General features: G+C 39.4%; 1 protein-coding gene and 1 long non-coding RNA gene across 16 annotated transcripts in view; one reads left to right on the plus strand and one right to left on the minus strand.

The window, feature by feature from the left end:
• LPP (LIM domain containing preferred translocation partner in lipoma) overlaps positions 1-23,584 on the plus strand; it is a 695,870-nt gene that overhangs the window by 342,183 nt on the left and 330,103 nt on the right. The gene's annotated exons all lie outside the window — the stretch shown is intronic.
• Positions 12,151-22,757, minus strand: LOC132365365 (uncharacterized). The gene is made up of 3 exons (XR_009503083.1): positions 22,649-22,757; positions 15,021-15,261; positions 12,151-12,222 (listed from the first exon to the last, which is right to left on the minus strand). It is a non-coding gene; the product is annotated as an uncharacterized LOC132365365 (long non-coding RNA).

Below are 23,584 nucleotides of genomic sequence, written 5' to 3' on the forward strand. Positions count from 1 at the left end.
TTCAAGACCACAGAATGGAACTGGATTATGTTTTGTTGTTCTAAATCACAAATTACTCAAATATAAAGTAAAAATTCTAGTAATTGTACCTCACGGAGTATACCTTACAGAGATAGTATAAAAGTGCATAATGCCTTAAGCTTGAACAGTAAAAATATAATTGTGTTAAATACCAGAGTATGAAGTCCTTGAGGCAAGATTATCTTTTCATTTCCTGGCAAACAAGAGACATACAAATTCATATGTACTGAATAAATAAGTAAATATTGCCATCAAATCTAATAATGATGTAAGGATTCACACCCTAGAAATCTGCTAGAGAACCCACTCCGGAATTGATATCGAGTTAGTATATGACATAGTTATAACTGCTTTCTGATTTTTCCATAATTAACAGGTATTTGCACCAATAAAAAATAGTACAGCTGAGGCAAATGAGTTTTATAAGGACAACTTAATGGTAGCTGCTGAATCAGCTAAAATTTCTACCTTTACCCCTGCACTGCCTTATATCACTTGAAGGCAATGCACTTGGTTGAAAAGATGATATTATCTGGGGTTATAATTCAATATTATAACTATTCTCTTATTATTGGGTTGATATAAAAATAAATATCAAGTTCTTTCCTGCATCCTCTAAGGAACTGCTGAAAAGAGAAGACCTTCATGTTACTCAGTGTTGCCTAAAACAAAGATCAACACAATCAATTCTTTGGATTCAATGATAGGAGACAAAAAGTTACCTGACTGATAAGCTGATATATGCTTCCTTTTTTTCGGAATAAAAGCAAAAGTCTGCAGAATTATCATATGACTTTTGCTTGAGACTCTATGGTTCATCTCCTTCCTTTACCACATTATTTCTGATACCTCCTGACACGATATTTGAAATGATATAAGTGTATGCCAATTATAAGCTATTTCACGACTAATTAATTGCCTTAACCTAACTTGTGCTTTTTAAATGGAAATAAACTTTCTATCTATATGTCCCTGTGAACATCCTTAAAAATATGTAAACTTCATACTTATTTTAAAGAGATAATTTAATTCTAAATGGATTCTTTGCTTATATTGATGGTAAACAGTGGATCCATTAAAGTAACATATTCTGCTTGTGTAAGTAAAATAAAAGAATTAAAGTGGGCTAAAGAGAATATTTATTTGTTCCTTTTAAGAAATGTGGTGTTTCAGAAAGCTTGAAGTACTAGTAGTGAGACATGTAAGCCTATTACCCGAATCATTTGTAAGTTGTCTTGAACTGTTTTGAATTCCATCTTGATATTGTACTACTTATATGAAAACACTGGAAAATGTTATTTCTCAGGTACTGCTAGAGGTGCAGTAAGGAGTCTTCTTGGCTCTCTCTGCCACCCAACCTACACAGAGTACTGTTTTATTTCCTAAATGGCCGATGTTAAATTGATCCTTACCAAGGCAGTCAAAGCCAGGGAACAGATTTTACAAATAGCATCCTGGATGACATAATATTCTATGTAATCCTAATTGTAGGGCTCTTTTCTCATCAGCCAGCCTAGCATAGCTAAAAATTATGTTGCTTTACTTTGTTTATAGGGAAGTCTACTTGTAGATGAGACCTCACAACCAGCGCATGGAGAAAAAAAAGAGGGAGGTTCAGGGTGGTGTGCTGGCAGCTGTGTTAGAACAAGTTTCCTGGAGTACCTTCTGAAGGAAAGGTGTGAATGGAGGTGCATCATTCAGCCATCACCTCTCCACCACACTGCATCATATCAATGGAAAAAAGAGAAAGAAACTATAAAATTTATTACCAAAAATGTGAGAATTCCCTGGTGGTCCAGTGGTTAGGACTCTTTGCTTCCACTGCAGGGGGCACAGGTTCGATCCCTGGTTGGGGAACTAAGATCCCACATGCTGTGAGGGGACCAATAAATAAATAAATATCCATTCTGAAAAAAAAGAAAGGAAAATCTTCATGGAAACCTGCCATGCATGTGCTGCTGTCTCTGCCTCAAGTTGCTTAGTGGGTGCGTCTGCCCTTAATTTATTTTAAAAAAAAAAGGCAAAAACCAAGAAACAAAAATGTGAGGAAAAGACAGAAATGTAGCTTGAAAACTGGGACTAGTAAAGGGTGGCTTTTTGAAAAGGGAAAAGCGAATTGAGAAGGTGGCCATTGTGTGTGTTTTACTAAGAGCTCTCTTATTCATTGATTGGTTTGTTCACTCATTTAGTGTTTTCTTTTGTTCACTGATTATAACTGAACATAAAATCTCTGTTGAATTGTTGAGTGATATTAAAGAAGACCCAAATAGGTGGAAAGATATTCGGGTTCTTTGCTTGGAAGATACAATATTGTTAAGGTGGCATGATCCCCAAATTGATCTGCAGATTTAATTCCTGTCAGAATTTTACAGTTATCTTCTTTGTAGAGGTTGGCAGGTGACATATAAAATTCATATGTAAATTCAAGGGACACAGAATAGCCAAAACAATTTTGAAGGAAAAAAAATGCAGAGGTTTACCCCATTTCAAAACTTAATACAAAGCTACAGGAATCAAGCAGTGTGGTACTGGCATAAAGTATACATATAAGATGATGGAATGGAATTGAGAGTCCAGGAATAAACCATTACATTTATAGCAATTGATTTTTGACAGGGGTACCAAGATATTCAATGGGGAAAGAATAGTTTTTTCAACAAATAATGCTGGGACAACTGGATATCTACATGTGAAAGAATGAAGTTGGACACCTCCCTCATATCATATACAAAAATTAACTTAAGGTGGATCAAAGACATAAATATCAGGAGTAAAGCTATAAAACTCTTAGAGGAAAGCATAGGAGCAATCTTCATGACCTTGGATTAGTCAGTGATACCAAAAGTACAAACGGCTAAAAAAATTTTGATAAATTAGACTTTTTCAAAATTAAACACTTTTGTGCTTCAAATGATACCATCAAGGAAGTGAATAAACAACCCATGGACTGGGAGAATTCATTTGCAAATCATATATCTGATAAGAGATTTGTATCTAGAATATATTAAGACTCTTACAACTCACTAAGAAGACAAATAGTCCAATTAGAAAATGGACAAAGGATCTTAATAGGCATTTCTCCAAAGATATACATGAAGCTAATATGCATAGGAAAAGATGCTTGACATTATTAGTCATCCAGGAAATAATCAAATCAAAACTACAATGAGATACCACTTTACCCACACTAAGATGGTTATAATACAAAAGACAGACAGTAACACATGTTGGCAATAATGTAGTGAAATTGGAATTGTTATACGTTGCTGGTTGATTGTAAAATGGTACAGCCACTTTAGAAAAAGTCTAGCAGTTCCTCAAAAGATTAGACATAGAGTTATCATATGATCAAGCAACTGTATTCCTAATTATATATCCAAAAGGATTAAAACATGTATCCACACAAAAACCTGTCAGTAAATGTGCATAGCAGCATTATTCATAATAGCCAGAAAGTGGAAACAACCTAAACATCCATCATTCGAAGAATGAATAAACAAAATGTAGTATGTCCGTAAAACTGAATGTTATTTAATCATAAATTAAATACTGGTACATGCTATAACATATATGAATGTTGAAAATTATGCTGTATGAAAGAAGCCAGACACAAAAAACTTCATGTAGCATGATTCTATTTATACGAATAGGCTAATATATATATATATATATATATATATATATATATATATATATATATATATATAGAAAGATTGGTGGCCACCAGTGACTGAGGAGTGGGGAGAATAGGGAGTGACTACCAGTGGGGACAATAGTTATTTTGGGAATGATCAAAATAGTCTGGAATTACATAGTGATATAAATATATTAAGGAACACTGTACATTTTTAAAGAGTGGATTTAGTGGTATGTAAATTATATCTCACTTAAAAGTTTAACAAATAAAGCTCTATATCAAGCAGTGTGCCTGGAATACATAGATAAAATTGTGCATGGCCTCCGCCTTAAAGAAGCTCACAGTCTATTGGGAGAATACAAACTGACGATTACAGCACAGAGTGTACATCCTAAGGAAGAAGCACATATAGAATGCTTCTGGAAGAGGAAGAGGTAGAACTCCGCCTGGATGTCGTGGAAGCTGTCTGTGCCTTCCATCCTTACTTGGATAGGAATCTCTGCAGATAGGAACAGACTTCTGTGCAGCTCCAGAGAGCAGAATAAAGCCTAATATTTAGAAGCCAAGAAAGGGAATCGGCAATACAGTATAAGGACAGTACCTTTCTACCAATAAGGACAGTTGTTCAATGCAGGCTGCCTCAGAAAATGGCAAGTTTGCCTTCATTGGAGCTGGTTGAAATGATACTCTGGCATTTACCAAGTGAGTTATTTAAACTCTCTAAAACCTCGGTTATTAACCTGAGTTAATAATACATCTCAGAGTTTACATGAGGACCACATGAAATAATGGGTGTGTGTATAATGTGTGGATACACTATCTAGCACAGAATGACACTGTTATTACTGTCGCTCTCACCACCATCATCATTATCAAATGAATTTTGGCAATAATGCCGGGAAAGAATTCAGGCAACAGATGGGAGAATTGGTTTGAATGATGCTAAGATTTTGTGGTACTCTCATTCTTGGTCACAGGGTTTGGAGTTTTCTGTTCCCTGATATAAAACTTGGAAGGAAAGACAGACCTTGGTCCTATTCCAGGCCCCCAAATTGACTATTTCTGTGTCTAAGACAAACTACACAGCCTCAATAATGGTTTTGTGCTGTTTGCTATAATAGCTAGTATAGATGTGTGATTTTTAAAGAATTGTTACTGACAATAACCTTCAATGACCTTGGAAGATGGTCTTTACGAATATGAATAGAACGCAGATGAACACTGAGAAGGGCTATAGGTGAAACAGTGTGAGGGTGAAGCAGAAAGAGACTACTTCCTCAACCTTGCAAAAACATGTCATCTCTTAAAAACAAGTTGGACAACTTGGTTAGACCTCTGGAAACAATTATTTAAGATGTCTTACAAGGTCCAGAATTTCCATGACTGGCCAAGATATCACTACCTCTCTTTGGGTCTGTTTCAATATCTGTAAACTGGACTTGAGGAATGAGATGATCTCTCATGGTGTTTTTAGCTTTGAGCTGGTATGGCTTTTGCCCTGTATAAAAGAAAAAATATGTATATATTGATTTTTCTTTCTGTCCTTTTATTATTTCACTATGGACGATTTTTCTGTACGACTGGTTTGAAGTTTCTGGGAGTCATTATGTGCAACCAGAGGAAAGTGTCTGCAAATTGAAGGGCCAAGTTCATGTTTTTCAAGATAATGTGAACCCAGATTCATGGTGTTCAGGATGATTTGGAACCAGCCTCCTAGAATTTAAGATTATTCAAAATGCTGTATACTGTAGTGATTAAAATAATAGATTCTTGGACCAGACTGCCTTGAGTTCAAATCCCAACTCTACCATTTTCTGTGTGACCTGGGATCAGTCACTTAAGCTTTTTGTACCTCAGTTTTTTCACCTCTATAATGAAGATAGTTACAGTATCCACCTCATAGGATTGTAATGAGGAATAAATGAGTTACCATGTGTAAAGCACTTAAAACAGTGTTTGGTATATAGTTAGCACCATTTGCAGTAGCAGATCTTATTATTGGGAATTAAATGCTCATGCCTATTTTAAAATTGTCCAAGTTGTTGCTTTTATGTAAAAAAAAAGATTGATTTATAAATTTGGTCTGTCATCACTATACAACTCTGAACAGATTATCTGTCTTACATAAAGCGGAAATCGTTCTTACAATATGCCAAAGAGTGTGGGTCTAGCTGTTCCTCAGCTTCTGTCCAGTTCTTTTGATTATTTTAGTGGCTTCTAATGCATGGATTCTAAAGCCAAAGCTAGAGCAAATAACCTTTCATCTGACATACGCATGAATCATCAACATCTATTTCTGTGGATTATAGGGTAATCCCTCTGATAACCAAATAAGGTTCACTTTAAAAACAAAAATCATGATTCATAGATTATCAACTTGTCACAATTTAATAAGCCTAGTATTGGACTCTTGGTATAGTTTATTCTCATTGTTTATCACCGGCACAGAGACTAAAGCGTGGACAGCTATGGTCAAGTTACTCTTCTTCTGGATGCCCTGGCAGGTTTGTTGAGAAGAGTGCTGGCCTCCACTCTCTGAATTTCTGTTGCAGTAGATCTGCCGTGATTCTCAAGAGTTTGTATTTCTAAGAAGTTCCCAGATGGTGCTGATGTTGGGACCGTACTTTGAGAACCCTTTAAAGCAAACATTGATTTGTCAGTCAAATGTTCTATAAGCAGCGTCCTTTCCCTCCTTTGTCTCACCTCTACAGCTGTATTCTCCGAAGGCTCGCTCTAGTGTCAGTAGCGGACACTAGCCTAATGTCTTCATTTTCTAGAGGAGGAAACCCAAACTCAGAAGTATTTCCCCCTGGTTACACAGTAAATTGACAGAATCTGGAAGATTTTTGTTTTTAATTGAGAACGATTTGCATCTCTAATTCTTAGACTAAGCATTTAGATTTAGAAAACTAGCATTCCAATTCCAGCTCTGCCATGTTAGGAAGTATGAATTTTAGTTGCTTTATCTCTCTGAACCTCATTTTCTTCATCCACGATATGAATACCTCCTCTGCTTACCATATATGGTTTTGTGAGAAGTAAATGACATACTGTGCATTAAAGTGCTTTGTAAATTATGAAGTGCTATACAAATATTTTTCAAACTCATTCCAGTTTTCAGATGCAATATCATGTTAAACATAATATATTTTATGATAGGCACATCATTCTCTCACTCATCTAGGGTAAATATTGACATTTGTAACTGATTTTGGGAGGAAGTAGTACATTATAAACCTGTCACCTTTTGCACAGGATATTTTTCATTTCCTTCCAACATTGATTTCTCTGCTAATCTGCTTTTAAAACTAAGCAATTAGAAATTGTCATTTAGCTATTTATGCATCTGAATACTTACATATATGTGAGATGTCATCATACACATATGCATGTACTATGAATTTTTCTCCTAGTATCCTTTTATGTAAGATACCTGCAAGTCACATTTATTAAGAATGAAATACGTGAATTGCTATTTTGCTTGAAATGAATCTTTTTTTTTTTGCATTTACGTTGGAAACAGAACTGAGTTGAGCTAACAGAAATGGATTCTGCTCCCAGTTCTGCAATTAACCAGTTGTGTAAAGTCAGTCAATTCCTCTAAGGCTCAGGTCCCCATTTGTAAATGAGGCCAGATCTTACTCATTCCTTCCACTCACAGTGTCTATGGTATTAGAGTTATAAGGCAGCTTTTAAATGATATTTATCACCTTCTTGAGAAACTCTAAACAGAGTGTCCACATTGACCTGGATCTATTCTAATAGTATATTTTCCTTTTCATGCCTCAGGCCTAACTGCTGTTTGCATTTCATATGATGCAGTATAACTCCACCATCCCTTTCCTTCAGGGTCTGACTGGGTTTCTTAGGACTGTGATTCTGTTGGTATGATTGAAAATGTAACAAGACTGTGTCTTGTTTTGGATCCCCTGAGATAGAGATGCTGGGTGGTGTGGGTGGAGACAAGGCTTTCATGTTTTTAGTGAGTTTCTCCTTTCAGTGATATTCAGAGGATCTCCCTTATTATTAATGCATAGTAAAAAGTATTAGTTCTCTATTGCTGTGCAACAGATTGCTTAAAAATCTAGCAGCTTAAAAACAGCACACACTCTCACATTCTTTTTGTGGGCCAGGAATCTGGACACAGCTTAGTTGGACCATCAGTTCACAGTGTCTCCCAAGTCTGCAATAAGTGTATTGGCCTCAGAGTCTACAGTCTCATCTGAAGGCTTGATTGGGGAATGATCTGCTTCCAAGCCCAGCTGGTTGTTGTCAGCGGTTCAGTTTCTCCTGGGTTGTTGAACTGAGAGCCTTAGTTTCTAGCTGGCTGTTGGCTGGGGACTGCTGTCAGCTCCTGGTCATGTGCAGCTCTCCAACATGGCAGCTCATTACATCAAAGCATGGAATCTGAGAAGGCAGAAGGTAGAGCCTGCTCACCAGATATAAGTCGTAATCATGTGAAACCTAATTGTGAAAGTGATATCCCATCACATATACCACATTCTGTTGGTTAGAAGTAAGTGACTGGGATCAGACCACACTCAGAGTGAGGAGATTATGCAAGGCTGTGAATACCAGGAGGCAGGGATCACTAGGGGCCATCTTAGAAACCTGCCTACCATAGGAGAGGGTGAAGTAAGACTTCTTGTGCACAGGGATTTAACACAAACGTGAATTTGCTTGTGGAATCTGGTGGATGTGTGAGTCAAGGACAGAGGAGGCAGGTAGGATATCAAGAGAAGAATCCAATCTGGAAGGAATAAGAGGTAATGAAAGGCTCTAACAGGTGTAGGAGGATTTCTACTCTCTGAGAATATTCAAGCTGTGTGGGGTTTTAGAGGTCTTTTGATCTAAACACTTCATTTTCTCAAGGACTCCAAGGCTCATAGAGGGCCTTGCTCAGGCCACAGGGATTGTAACTGAGCCAATAGTTGGATCAAGTCGTCAAACCTCTTTGTCCAGATTGTCAGCATGATATAATGGAAACAGCTCTGGATTTGGGGTAAAAAGATGTGGTTTCATGATTTTTGATTTGCCTCTGAGTAGCTGTGTGACCTTGATTGATTTACTTTCTTAAGATATGGTTACTCAGTTGGTAACATGGAACTATCATTTGTCATGTATACTTATTTGTGTGTGATGAACACATTGACTCTTGTTTGTGAAAATTTCTTATAACCTATAACAACCTTTTAGAAAAAACTATGTTTTTGTTGAAACAAATGATGTGCACAAAACAAACACCCCCTTTTCCCAGAAAGGGTGAATATCAGTTCATAAAAATACAGATAATTTTATCTATTTCTATATCTGCATCAGTCATCTATTGGTACATGATAAACTACCCCAAACATAGTATTGTTTATTTTGCTCACAAATCTATAATTTTGGTACTGCTCCATGAGGATGGTTTATCTCTGTTCTGTGAAATATGGCTGGGTGGCTTGACTTGGGGGTGGAACATTCACTTTCAAGATATGTGACTATTGGTTGGCAGGTTGGTGCTGGGAGCTTGGCTAGAGCTGTGCATCAGGGATCATGGTTTCTCCCCATGTGGTTACCTCCACACACTACTTGGGCTTCCTTATAGCATGGTGGTTGAGTTGTGAGAGTGAATATCCCAAGAGAACAAGGTAGAAATGCATGCATTTTTATGACCTGGTTTTAGAAGTCACATACAGTGTCACTTCCACTGTACACTGTTGGTTAAGATAGATAGTCACAAAGACTCACCCAGGTTCAAGGGCAAGGGACATAGACTCCACCTTTTGATGGGGTTGTGGCAAGGTTCTACAATAGCATATGTGCAAGAGATACTGTTGTGGCCATCTTTGGAAAATATAATCTGTTGTTGTATTGTATTGTACTGTACTGTATCATGTCATAGTTTATCCTATCATATTATAATGGCCTATGTTATATTTTATTGGTTTCCATTGTTGAGTATTTACTAAGTGCCAGACATGTAAGTTCTGTAATTCTCTTAGCGTTCACTTAATTTATACAACAACCCTATGAAGTAATCATTATTCTCATTTTCACAGATGAGAAAACCAAGGCACAAAGATGTTAAGTAAGTTACCTAGGGTCAAACCAGCTCACAAGTGGCAGAATTCAGATTCTAATCTGATCTAGTTCTGGAACCCATACTTTTAACCACTCTACCTGATGACTTCTATGTTTTTATCTATATCTCAGATCCTTGTCCATACCATGCTCTTACCCACACCTTTTCCATCCCCATCTCCATCTATCTACCTTAAAAAGAGTGGGTAGTTGGAGAAGCAGTATTAACAGGGAGGGATCACATGCAGACGCAGTACTGCCTTTGAAAGTGATGGGTCTAAGCCTGTCCCCAGGTGCTCCAGGGACCAATGCTAGGAGGCTCCAAGAAAAGAAACAACATGCCATTAGTTCCATCCAGAGATTGCAGTGGTCATGATGATTTTTCCTTTAATTTAAAAAGGCATATGAGAGTCTGGGGAAAGCCAGGGATAGCAGCTGAGTAAGAAGAGACAGATGAGAAGAGAAAATGGACAACAGGGGACAATATTGGAAAACTAAAGAAATTGAGGGTCATCTATCCTTGTCCCACCAAAGCTCAGCTACTTGGTATTCTGCCTGGTGACCTATCCAGCAAACTAAATCCTATACTGGAACTGGTTTCTATGTTGGAATTTTTATTAAAGTCTAGCCCCAAATTGAGAAAATTACAGCTAATTATGTATTAATTTGTATCAGTTTTTAAAACTTATTTATTCATCAAATTGTATCACTTCTTTATTCAAACAACAATTGTTAAGCCCCTGCTGAGTACAGGATGCTGCAGTTTAAAATCAAGGGGATCACAGTTCTTACTGTTCCCCATCCCACAAGGGACTTCTAATGTAGGAAACAGATACCTAAACAGATAACAGGGGTATATGACTAATACAATGAACAAAACTTTATGGATTCATAGAGGAAGGTGCTCCAGTCCCCTCCTGGAGAGGTCAGAGGAGGCTTTCCAGAGGTGGCATTTATGTAGATATATTAAGGAACTGGAAATAGTTCAGCCTGGTTGGAACCCAGGGTGTGTAGGGCAGATGTCATGGCATATGCCTGGAAAAGAAGGCAGGTAAATGTTAAATGTTTAAAAGGTAAACGTTTCTGCAAATGCATTCCCTCATTCTGTCTTCCTTTCTGCCTCATAGACACAGTGATGACTCAGGACCAGGAATCTCAGGCAACAGACAACAAACATACACAGTGTTACATTTCTCTGTGATCCCTCTATCTATCTGTCCTCAGTGCAAATACCTCATTGCCAATGACTGACCTAAACGCTGTCAGGATGGGGGCTAGAAAGTCATGTGTCCTATCAGGGTAAAATCACACCAGTCATAAGTCACTAGAGCCACTAGGGTCAACCTCTCCTCTCACATCCCTTCTTTATAAAGCTGCTGGGCCTGTCTGTAGCAGTGTCCTGTGGTAACAGTCATGATTTGGAAGTGCTTCACTGCACAAAAACCACATTTACCGTACAGTGTCTTTTTGATTATTTAGCCCATATAGGTTGTTAATCCGTCTAACATAAGATGAAATTTAGGTCCAGAAATATGAAATGTCTTGCCTTCATTCTCACGAAAAGCAAACTGGAGAAATCATTGCTTAAATCCATATCCTCTGTCTCCAAGTCCCAACACATTTCTAGCACATCGGTGGTCCTCCATAGTGTGGTCTCCGTTCACATGAACTGTGAGTTGGAAGTTGGTATATAAGATGGCTAAAGTGAAACAGCTCTGGTTAAAATATGGAGTTGGGACTCTGGAGCATTGCTGAGTGTCATCCTGCTTGCTCCAGATGCTGCCCTGAGGCGTCTCCATCTCTAATGTGAAAACCAGTCCCATTGCACTGTGCTAATTCTTCATGTCCTTCCTTGGAGCCCTCAGGAAAGACCAAATGATCATTTTGTTTCTGAGGGTGGGATTAACAAGGGGTACGAGTCACTCACCGCCCATGTGGGGTCAGTCACACCATTTTCCCACTGATCCTACCATGAGTTCCTGTGGCTCAAAGCCCAGCCCATGAGAGAGTAAAAGAACCAGAAGATGATGAAGGCAGTTTGGTGTAGTGGGCAGAGCATGTGAATTCTTATCTTAATTCTCCCCCTAACTTGCTGAGGGATTTTTAGCAGACAAGCTATTTCCCTTCTCTTGTGCCAGCAATTCAATTCACAGATGAAGGATTTGGATTCCAAGTTCCCTCGGGTTCTGTTAGAAAATATTCCATGAGGCCTTCATTCCTTGAGGAAGATACATAGCTTGTCCTACCTCAGACCCCAAAAGGATCAACCCTAGTGTTTCCCACTCCCTTTCATGACCTCCTATGGTAGATACTTCAGAAGTGTCATGTTTCATGGATAGAGAGAGATTGGCCTGCTGAGTTGGATAAATTATCATCATGTAGGAATTAAGTACTTACTCACTTTTTGTCCATGTGTTGGGTCATTGGGTTCAAACATTTCATTAGACTTCCTGCCTTATATTGCTGCCTTGAATGTGGGGATAATAAGTGAGGAAATCCTGGGGGTGAAGAAGAGGGAGGGGAAAGGCAGAAAAGGAGAAGGGCTATGAATGTAAAAATTGCCAGCCACTGTATCTCTTGTCCTACAAGAATCAGGACAGATTTGACTCAGATCTAAAAAGCAGGAAGGAGGGCAAGGTAGACACCAGGAGGGGCATGGATGGTATTGATGGCAGAGCCCTTTGTAAAAGGCTACATGTTTCACCTTTCCTCTGTCCAATACTGCAATGTGGGAAGGGTCCTTGGAAGTATTCTGGATCAAGCCCCTCAGTCTTAAAGAGGAGGACACCCAGTCCTGAGCTGGGGACTGACGTGCCCACTCACAACGCTGCTGCACACTCCTTTCACAGGGTGGTTTGTAGAGAATGGCCTCCACTGGAAAGCGGTGGGTGCTGGGGCCAGGTGGTCCTAAGATGTCCCAGAAAACTGTGGGTCCATCTAAATAGTCATTAACAGGTGCTTGGTGCTAGGGGTGAGACCTAACTGAGAAGAAATAAAGACTCCCACAGGAATGGCAGGAAAAGAAAACCACGAGCTTAATATTTTGATAACAACAGGTGCCACTCTCATTTCTGGAATGTACTTAACGTGTTTAGAGCCCTTGAACTTATGAAAATATTTATGAGATGTTCCAATACAAAGCAGTTTCCCACATAAGCTGGATGTTGGTGGACAGTTGAAGAGAAGTCTTTGTTTTGTTTTACTCATTAATGATTCCATTTTTGTTTTGTTTTTTTGACTTGGAACATTAAGATATGGCAGTACTGGAATATACTATCTCCCCTCATATTTTAAAGCTCCATATTATTTTTTAAAAATCCAAGAAAGATATAAATTGATGAGGCCTCACTGTGGTAATTCTACCTCTCCAGATCCTTTTTTCTGATGCCATGGACACCATCTGAAGACATTAGAGGATGTCGACTTGACTGGTATCTCAGAGACCTGCAAACAGTGGTTTTTACAAAATAATTTTATGTAGTTTATGTATCTTTGGTAGCTCCAAGCCGGATTACCAGACAATTCTGCTTTATAACAGTGGCCTGGCTTTACCACTGAAGGCTACAGCATTGTGCTTTATCTCATCATCTCCAAGTATAGCATGTGAGGTGAAGAAAAGACTGATAAACCCGATACATATAAACTCAGCTTCCCTGAGACTGAGGAGCACAGAGGCCTCCACCACCACCCATTTCCTTTTCTTTATGGGGGAATGAGGTTCTTCATTAACAATTAAGTTTATATTCTTATGACCACCTCACAGCCTTTTCCTGAAGTGGGTAAGAAATATCTGAGCACAGGCTCACATGTTTATGCTCGTTCCCTGTCCAGCAATCTCTGAGAAGAAAAGACCTTAGAGTGGGAAGATAGATTTGGAAACTTAATCTAAAGATGTGTCATTATTGTGCTATGAGATATCTAATTGCCCTTCTGCTTTTTTTTTTTTTTTAAACAGACACAGGATATGCATTTCTAAAGTGTTATCTGTCAAGGCCTTTATTTTTATTTGTAAACTAGCTTCTTCCCATCTACCTGACCCTGAGTTCTTTAATTTTTCCTTCACCCCTTGCCTAGCTTCCCCAACCCTACATGCACACAAGCATACGCACATTCACTTATATCCCCATACTCACACATTTATACAAACACATCATATACACACCTACGCTTATGCAGCATACGTGTGCATATAGAGTTATGTACACACAGTCACACGCAGACATACACATGTGCAACACACCCCCCTCTACACTTACATGCATATGCACACACCTTACACATATAACAGAGACGCACACACAGATACCCATACATTCTGAGCACTACTTAGAAGTGTGATCTTTACTGTCTGAAGACGTAATAGTCATAGTCTGCTAAATGTTTTGCGTGCATCATCTTGTTTCATGTTTATACTTAAGAGGTGGTACTAGTAGTATCCCAGTTGAACAGAGGAGGAACCTGAGGTGTGAGAGGGGTTTAAGTCAGTTTTCCAGAGTCACACAGCCCATGACTGTGTAAGCAGGAATTAGAGCGGTGGCTGTCTGATTCCAAAGCCCATGCTTCTATCTACTACACAATGGTACTCTGAGATAGTACTGAGAAAAGATTTGGCCACTTGAAAGACTCTTCAAAAATAAGTCAGAATTCTTTGCACATTGAGATTTATATCAAGTAACTTTTCCAGACAGGGAGGTGACCTATTATGGTAGGAATAGATCTGGACTAGAAATCAGAACATCTAGGTCCTTATCACTCTCTCTGTCTCTTTCTGGTGATTTTGGGCAGGTACATTATGGGAAAATAATTCAATGTATAACCACATAGAGGTGTAATTAAGCTCTGTTGAGATGGTCCCGTAAGAGATCTGTTGGAAAACAGGCAAAATTATCTGCATTTGTGGTATGGCTATTTTTGTCCCCTTACCTCTCACACCATCTTCTGCGATTGACCTTGTTGCCTAGTTGTTTGCCTGGGGGTGGGGAGGTGGGGGAAGCCATGTCAGATCTCATCAGTGGCCTCTTGTTTATTCTAGCAAACCCTTGGACTGGCTTCACTATTACCTCATTGCAGGGATATTCAGAGCCAAGACACAGCTTTTAGCTTTTGTGTACAGTTCCACTCCCTGCAAGAACCAGTATCTTAGGCTTATTCAGCAGTATCTTTTCCAAAGCACTGCCACATATATGTTGCACTTTACTATAACTGAGAACACTGAGACATATCACTGCCTTAAATTTACAGAGTATTTAGAATATTTAGAAGATAGGGGATTTAGTAAAATAGGACTTATACTTACCAGTCAAGTTGTCTTTTCTTTAGTTCATCACTCCTACCTTGGAAGTTGATGAACACATGGAGGTTCAAGTTGGTGTGCATTAAAACATTAGTGCTAAATTTTCATTGCTACTTTTGTGGAAAGTAGTGTTTGTGACCTCTGTCACTGTATTTACATCATCACTTGCACACTGGTCATGAAGCTTTCCTGAACTTCATGTAGGTCTCCGATGATGTATTGATAGTATATTGACAAGGCACTTCTATGGTAAAAGAAAAGGGATGTTGTTGTGGTGTTAATGTGACCAAGGTAATTCAAAGGCAATCTTACTTTATCAGAATCTTGACAGAACTCCTTCTCCCCATTTGACACTCTCCACAACTTTTTAAATTGAAAAAATCCTCTGTGTTATAAATAGTGATTTGTGCAAAGTTTTAAAAGTATAACTCAAGATAAAGCAGAATAAGAAATCAAATAAACAAAAACTAGCAGTGCAACAGTTTTTGAAAAATAAGACAAACAAACCAGGTTTTGGGGTATTAACCATAGTGGCTAGGCCCTAAGCACTCATTTAATTTTGGTAATTGAGACCTTTATAAAGCACAGATCAGCTAGTCCATTGCACTTACAGGCTTTAGGTTACTGGAGAGTTGACCGGAAAGGCTGCTGGTTAGAGGTGGTAAGAAACATAGATCATGGTGAGAAAAGTTGTATGAATGAGTATCCCTTATTTCTAGAATGGAGACAATGTAGCTGTGCTTCTTAACTCACGGGGTTGTGTGTTAACTGAGATGATATCAATGAAAGACATAATAAATATGTCTCCAAATATTAGTTGGTGTCCATGGATCTTTTGGCAAAGTTTCTCCTTATGATCCTTAGGGAGCTTGTTGTATCTACAGTAAGAAACTGGATCATAGGATATTTTCAGTAAGAATTGTGTAAGTTTCTACATAGTGAAGTAATATCAAACTTAATAATAAACCTAGCTGTTTATAGAATATCTAATATTTCCAAATATTTAAAAAACATGTTGGCCTCTCATCAAACTAACAGATATGTATGGAACAGATACTATGTTAGTCACCAGGCTGTAAAAAAGAAACCTTCCCTTTAGAAACTTACCTTTTAGTAGGGAAACTATTCCATATACAGTAACAGAGAATAGAGAGGAGGAGCTTTGGTCCATAAGAGATGAATGGAGAATATACAGCTTATGGGTGTTGGGGGGTGAGAGGGATGGCAGTGGCTGTTGAAGAGTCACTTTCTGCCAGGGAGATTGTTGAAAAAAATCAACGCTGAAAAAAATCATGTTTGAGCCTGGCCTTTATTTATTTAACAGATCAACTGTGAGCATTCAGTGATACTGGTTGTAATGCTGCTCTAGGAGCAGAGATCTCTAGCATAAGCAATTTCAAGAAACCCTGAGCAGTTTAGCTTTTCATTTGGAGTAGGATGCAAGGAGGAAGGAATGGTAAAAGTTCAGATTAGAAAGATGTGATTCCATCTTGAAGGTCCTTGCAAGTCAGGTGGAAAAACTTGTGCAAATAGTTTGAATATTCACTGATTCACTGAAAGAAAATTACATTGTATCCATGGGGACTTCCCATCCCTGAGCTTCAATTTGCTCATCTATCAAATGAGAGTCTTTACTTTCTAACTTCTAAGTTGTGACTATGATCTCTGACGTTTCGTAATTCCTTGAATTATTAAATCTTAATCTCCCACTGAGAATTATTTATTCAGTGCATATTTATAATAGAACTGCAGTGGTTCTACAGTAGATCTATAGCATCCTGTGCTAGGTCCCAGGGGCCCAGCACTGAATAAACTCAAATTATGGGAAGTCCAGTGGGAACTGGGGTTGGGAGAATAGTCATGTGTTTCTGATTTAAATATGATCTGGAAAACTCTATGAGAAGTAAGTAGAGGATGCTGTAAGCACCATTACCTGCTCAGGAAACATTATGGGCAAAGGCCAGAAAGAGGACATGAGCTTGGTATATGTATTAGTTTTCTATTATTGCTGTAACAAAATATCATGAACTTGGTGACTTAAAACAACACAGTTCTCTATTATCTTATAGGTCTGTAGTTCAGTGGTCCAGTACAGCTCTCGTTGGCTAAAAGGAAAGTGTTGGCAGAACTGCATTCTTTTCTGGAGGTTCTAGGGGAGAATCACTTTCCTTGCCTTTTCCATCTTGTAGAGGACACTGTATTTCTTGGCTTGTGGCCTGTTTTTCTCAAAAGGAAATTCTAGTTCCTTTCAAAGCCAGCAACATTGCACCTCTTTGACCATTCTTCTATAGCTATGTCTCCCTCTGACCACAGCTCAGAAAGTTTCCCTGCTTTTAAGAAGTCATGTGATTAGATTAGGGCTAGCTGGATAATCCAGGATAATCTCTTCATTTCAGAATCTTTCATCTTAATCACACCTGCAAAGTCTCTTTTGCCAAACAAAGTAATGCTTTCACGGGTTCCAGGAAATCAGAGTGTGGATATCTACAGGGGAACCATGATTCTGTCAACCATAGTCTTTTTATGGGAATGTAAATAATTACACATTGTTAATAATGTATAGAGAGTGAGGATATAAATGAGAAGAGCTGAAGTAGCCAGATCATGAAGCATGTTTTGTGCTTTATGTAGAGCTCTAAAGTAACCTGATGGCAACAGGGAGCTAGTCAATTCTTTTTAGAACAAGGATATTTAATCTATAATGAAGTTAAGCTATTGAAGTAAGAAGTTCAGTGGTACCCAACAATCCTTTGCATTTATTTCTATGGGAAAATTGTCTGTTTTTGAACTTAGTATCCTGGGACATATTTCGTGTCCTGTGCATAGTATTACGTTCCCCATTCCTTTGTACCATGTTCTTTTCTACCCTCTCTCCCTACTTCGTTTTTCTGGAGCCTGAAGGAATGCCATTCATGGTCTCTGACTTGTTGGGTGAAAAGTTCAGGATGGCTTTCATCGGGCAAAGGTGTCTCAGATTTTGGAAAATGGAACTTGGTAGCAGCAAGGGGTGCTTAGGTGGACAAAGAGATGCCTGTTCCTCGGAACAGTAGAACTCGTGCTTCCCGGAGCTGACAGAGCCTGAGTGAGGAGGTGGATGGCCTCTTCATATATCCAGCCCAGGAGCAACCCCCAGCTTTCTCTTGGGTCCCCAAGGAACAGATCTAGGAAGTCTAATGAAAGAATTGGCACTGCTCCCCTCTGCCTTTAATGTAAAAGTGGGCAGTTAACTTGTATACTCTTTCAGGAATGATTCGTAATCCTGAGGAGGAATTGCTGAATAGAAGGAGCCTAGTAAATTGAAAGATTCTCCTGATGCAACAGGGAAATTGAGATTTATTGTTCAGTCAGTTCCAATTGCCCTGTTGTCTTGCAGAGTAAAGCAGCTAAACAGGATGTTGGCTTGTGATACTACCAAGGGGGAATCAACCTCAAAGGACATGGTGTCAGAGCCGTGTCCAATGCCTGATCGTCTAGCAAGCGATTCACTTGTGAGATGATGCCTTAACACAGATAGAATCAGGGTGCCCACATTATATCTGATCGCAGAAATGTTGATGCAGAAGAGCAAACTGGCTTTGATCTTCATGAGATTGCAGGCTAGGGAATAAAGAGAGGGTTGTATTTTTAAAGGTCATCTCTATTACTTATGAGAAAACGCATTTTATGCTTATGTGAGACTGCATATCAAGAATGGGAAATGAGCATATTTGAAGGAAAACTGCAAGTTGTTTTCCCATGTGTGAATTTCATGTGCACGAGTGTGTGTGCATACATGTGTGTAGGTGTGTGTATCCGGAAGAGTTTAGCATCCTGACTACTTGTTCCTTCTATGCTGTAGTTGATAATGTCTAACATCCACTCTGGTGCATGGAGTGGAAGAAGCTTCTATCTTCCACTTTAGATGTTAATTATGTATTTTTTCAGAGAAGGCATGCAATTTCAAATGTGACTTCTTTCCTAACTTGCAAGTAGAGTTGACAACAGTGAACTGATCTTCTCTACACGAACTCAGAAGGGGTATCTGTTGAACAAGTAGTAGTTGAATTTCATACCAAACTACAAAACGTTCGAGATTTGAGGTGAATTGTTCTTTATTTGGATGAACGAGGAGAGCCCACAGGGCTGAAGCTGCTTGTCTGAGGTCATGCAGTAGGTCAGTGGCACTGCCAAGGCTGGAGCCATCATCACCTGACTCCCAGTTACTTTCTTTCTGGTCCAGCACAGCTGCCTCCCAAGTTTAATAGTCTCTGACTCACAGTCCAAATCTATGGTGACATATAATATGTTACTTTGATTCTAAATCAACAAGCCACTTTTAGAAGTGCTTACACTGCTGCCTTACTTTTTACGCTATTGGATTCTTCAAGTTGAGTCTTATTTCTAGAACCCCTATAAGAGTAACAAGAGGAGCCATGTACTCAGGATCATTTCAAATATGTATTGAACACTTGTTGGGTGACGAGTCTCTTCTAGAGGCTGAGGGTGCAGCTATGCATAAAACAAAGTGTATTTCCTCAAACAGTTACTTTTCCCCTAGGGAGAGGCATCATAAGCAGATAAACGAATAAACATTTAAGTCCAATGGAGTTAAGTGCTGTAGAGAAAAATAAGGCAAGACAAAAAGGGGAGAGAGAGTGCCTTGGATGGAGTGGGATAATTGTGGTTGTTTTACATAAGGCAGTTAGAGAAGCTTAGAGAAGGCAGGTAGGTGAGGGAGTGTGCCACGCAGGTATTTAGGACAGAGGGAAACGTGTTCCAGACAGAGGAAAGTGCCCATGTGGAAGCACTGGGAAGGGGCCTGGCTGGCACCTGGCTTGTGTGAGAAAGAGTAAAGTTGTCAAGGGAAGCTGGAGCTGAGTGATCTTAAGGAGAGTGAGAAAAGATAAGGGCAGGGAGGTGACAGGGACCGTTACACAGGGCCTTGTAGGCTGTTCTAATGACTTTGACTCTTACTCTGAGCGAGATGGGGACCATTTGGAGTCATGTGATCAGACTTACATTAAAGATCACTCTGGCAGCTTTGTGGAGAATTGAATGTGGGCTAGAAATGGTAGTTGGTTGGTAGCTATGGAGCAGGTGCTAAGAAGTAGTGGGGTTCTGGATGTATTTTGATGGTATCATCAACCAGTTTAGTGGACAGATTAGATGTAGAATATAGGAGCAAAGGAAGAGTCAAGAATGACCGCTAGGTTTTAAGCCTGAGCAATGAGAAGGATGGACATGCGATATAGAGAGATGTCAGGAGGACACAAGATCATTAGTTTTGTGGTTTGTTTTTTGTTTGTTTTGTTTTGAGAAGAAAAGGTGATCAGGAATTTGCTTTCCGATATGTTAAATTTGAGCTGTTAGCCTTCCAAGTAGTGGTTGAGTAGACAATTATATATTTGAGTCTGGGGTTCAAGGGCAAAGTGTTGACTTGATATAGATTTAGGAGTCAGGAGATATGAATTTAAAATCTTGGCACTGAGTGACATTATCTAAGATGATGGATTAAGCTGTGAGGCCACGACTTTGAGGTCTCTTGGAGACACAGAGGAACCATTAGAGATGTCATGAACAGGGGTGTTGAGGTGGGAGGAGAAGCAAGAGACAGAGCCATCCAAAAATGTAGTGGCAAAGGTGCTTCAGGGGTGAGTGAGTGAGCAAGTTATCTGCACTGTTGGATCAAATGCCATGAGGTCTAAAAATGGGCCACTGGATTTAAATCTTTGATGGGTGCTACCTTGACACAGGCAGTTCTCCTCATTCTTCTGAGCTGTTGGCTCACACTTGTTTTACATTTCCTTTGTCCAGGTGGAACCCACACTAAATTATCGTTAAATACAAGGACTCTCGAATTACATTGCCTGGAGTCCAATCCTCGTTCCATATTTACTGGTTGTTTAAGTGTGTACAACTTATTTTACCTTCGTCTGTGCTTCTTTTTTTAAAATTTTTTTTAGTTTATTTTTGACTGTGTTGGGTCTTCGTTTCTGTGTGAGTGCTTTTCTCTAGTTGCGGCAAGCGGGGGCCACTCTTCATCACGATGTGCTTCTTTTTAAAGGGAGGAAATGGTATTATCCACCTCATAGGGTTATTGGGAGGATTGAATGAGATAAACACTTAGCACAGTATCTGTCACATAGTAAATGACCCGTAAATGGAATAAAACAATCAGTAAAATTAACAAAAATACTTGGTATGGGTTAGTCTCTCAGTGGATGTTTGCTGAACCAATGAAGACAAAGGGTCGGGGGGTGGGAATTAAACCTTGAACACTTTTTTTTTTTAACATCTTTATTGGAGTATAATTGCTTTACAATGGCGTGTTAGTTTCTGCTTTATAACAAAGTGAATCAGCTATACATATACACATATCCCCATATCTCTTCCCTCTTGCGTCTCCCTCCCACCCTCCCTATCCTACCCCTCTAGGTGGGCCCAAAGCACCGAGCTGATCTCCCCGTGCTATGCGGCTGCTTCAACACTTTTTAAAACAACTCAGCGAATAGAGTTTCCAGGACTGCGAGGCCATAGTTGTTTTTGCCATTTTTACCTCCCACTTACAGTTCTAAATACAAGCAAAATAAAACTACAGGTTCCCCAAAGGTCACAGTTCTAAATACAAGTAAAATAAAACTACAGGTTCCCCAAAGGTCACAAATGAATGTGATGATCTAAAGGATAGTGGGCCACTCGGATTACATTTGATTAACTTTCTGTCTAGTGATGGGCATAGGACTCTGCTTTTCTCAGAGCAGAGATGCCTTTGTCCTATTCTGAACTCACAGGAAAAAGAAGAGTTACCGTTACAACAAAGAGCTTGACTTCTTGTCTCCAGTGGGAGACAGATCTCCACAGACATAAGGAAACAAAATATCTGTGTTCCAGTGCACCGCTCTGCCTGGGCTCCTGTCTAGCTGTGTGACCCTAACATGTCCCTGCCCCTTCTGGGCCTTAGTCTCTCCAGATGTCACATGAGGGAGCGGAAGTAGTTAATTTCCAGCACTTCCTCCACCTGGAATTCTAGGTTGCGATTGAGGAGTAATTCATTCTGATGACATATGACCCAACCTTCGGCTCTTAATTGGCCCACCATCATGATCCCAAGTACTTGATTATTCACACATTTTTGAATATATGAATTGCATAAAGCTGTTCAGTGATGGTGAAAATTGAGTCCTAAATATTCTATCAGATGTATATGTAATGTAACCTATTCAGTATCTCATTAGAGTGTAAAATGATAAGTGAAATATGCACCAAGCGAGAAAGAACATTATAAGGGAGTAATACAATTTGATTTTTGTGAGTTAAGGATGATGGTATAATAAGAGCTCCACTTATAGGAAGCCTGAGCTGCCATATGTAGTACTGTCTCTAGTAAGGAAAACCAATCATCATGTGTTGTTTTCATTCTTGAATCTCTATGTTCACAGAATCAACTATTTCGCTCAAAACTGGAAAACAAAGCTTCCTGCTAGCCTCTTTGTCCAAGTCATTCTGGCTCCTGACTCATACCAGTTATATTTATAGTTTTGCATATTTTATTATTCTTTAACCACAGCAGTGCCACAAAGAGAAATATTTTTCCTTTGAAAAAGGTACCCAGAATTGCCCAGTTTCCCATCAGAGAAAATAAAAACACTTACCTCGCATAAACTCACTTCAGAAAATGTGAATGTAACACTGTTCCCCAAACCACTTTCTCCTTTGAATGCCAGCTGTCTGCACAGCAGCTCTCCTGACCTCCTCCTTCCAGCATCTCAGGCACTTCTGCCTGCTGGGCTGGGACAGGGCTGGAGCCGTCCATCTGGCAAAGCACAAAGAGCTCCTGGTCTCACTCTGATAATCCTGGACCTGGATTCTCTTCTACCACTCAGCAGCTCTGTGAGTGCTGGAAGGTGTTGAAGTTCCCTAGATCCTAATTTCCTCATTGGTAAGAGAGGAATGGTTGGTTACATTTACTTTTTGACGTGGCTAGAATTATGAGAAAGAATGCATAGAAAGCATTCTATTCATGCATGGGTCCATCCCATGACCCATAGTATGTGCAGGTTTGCCTCCCCTCCTCCAGATGGCCCGTGGTCTCTGTTGCTTCACCTGCTTTTTCTCTCTGCTACTCTATCCCCAAGGGGTCTTCCACTGCTCTGATAAGTTAGGAAAAATGGCAGGCAACCACCGCTCAGGATCCCATACAATTTAGTGAGGCCTCAGATCACTCCCCAGCAGATCTTTTCAGCACTGTGATGTCAGTTTCCTTGTGTGTTTCTTAGGCTTCTGTTGTTTCAGTCTCCATAATGTAGTGTGGGGTCCACCAGACCTGGACTCCAATCGTAACTCTCAGATTCACCTAGTGTTTGAACTATGCCAACCCATTTCCTTCTGCATATTTAAATGACAGTCCTATCCCTTAAGGTCTCCCGAGAACTGCATAGATTATTTATGCTTTTGTTTATTAGATATTGAAGTATCGAGGGCCATCCCCTCCTGTGTTCCCTTCCTTTCTTAGGATTCAAAGTTTCTATGTTCCCACTGTTACCCCTGAAATAGGCACTAGGTAACATTTCTCAGCCTGGCTAATCTAC

This window comes from Balaenoptera ricei, chromosome 4 (genome assembly GCF_028023285.1).
Source record: "Balaenoptera ricei isolate mBalRic1 chromosome 4, mBalRic1.hap2, whole genome shotgun sequence".
NCBI classification, from domain to species: domain Eukaryota; kingdom Metazoa; phylum Chordata; class Mammalia; order Artiodactyla; family Balaenopteridae; genus Balaenoptera; species Balaenoptera ricei.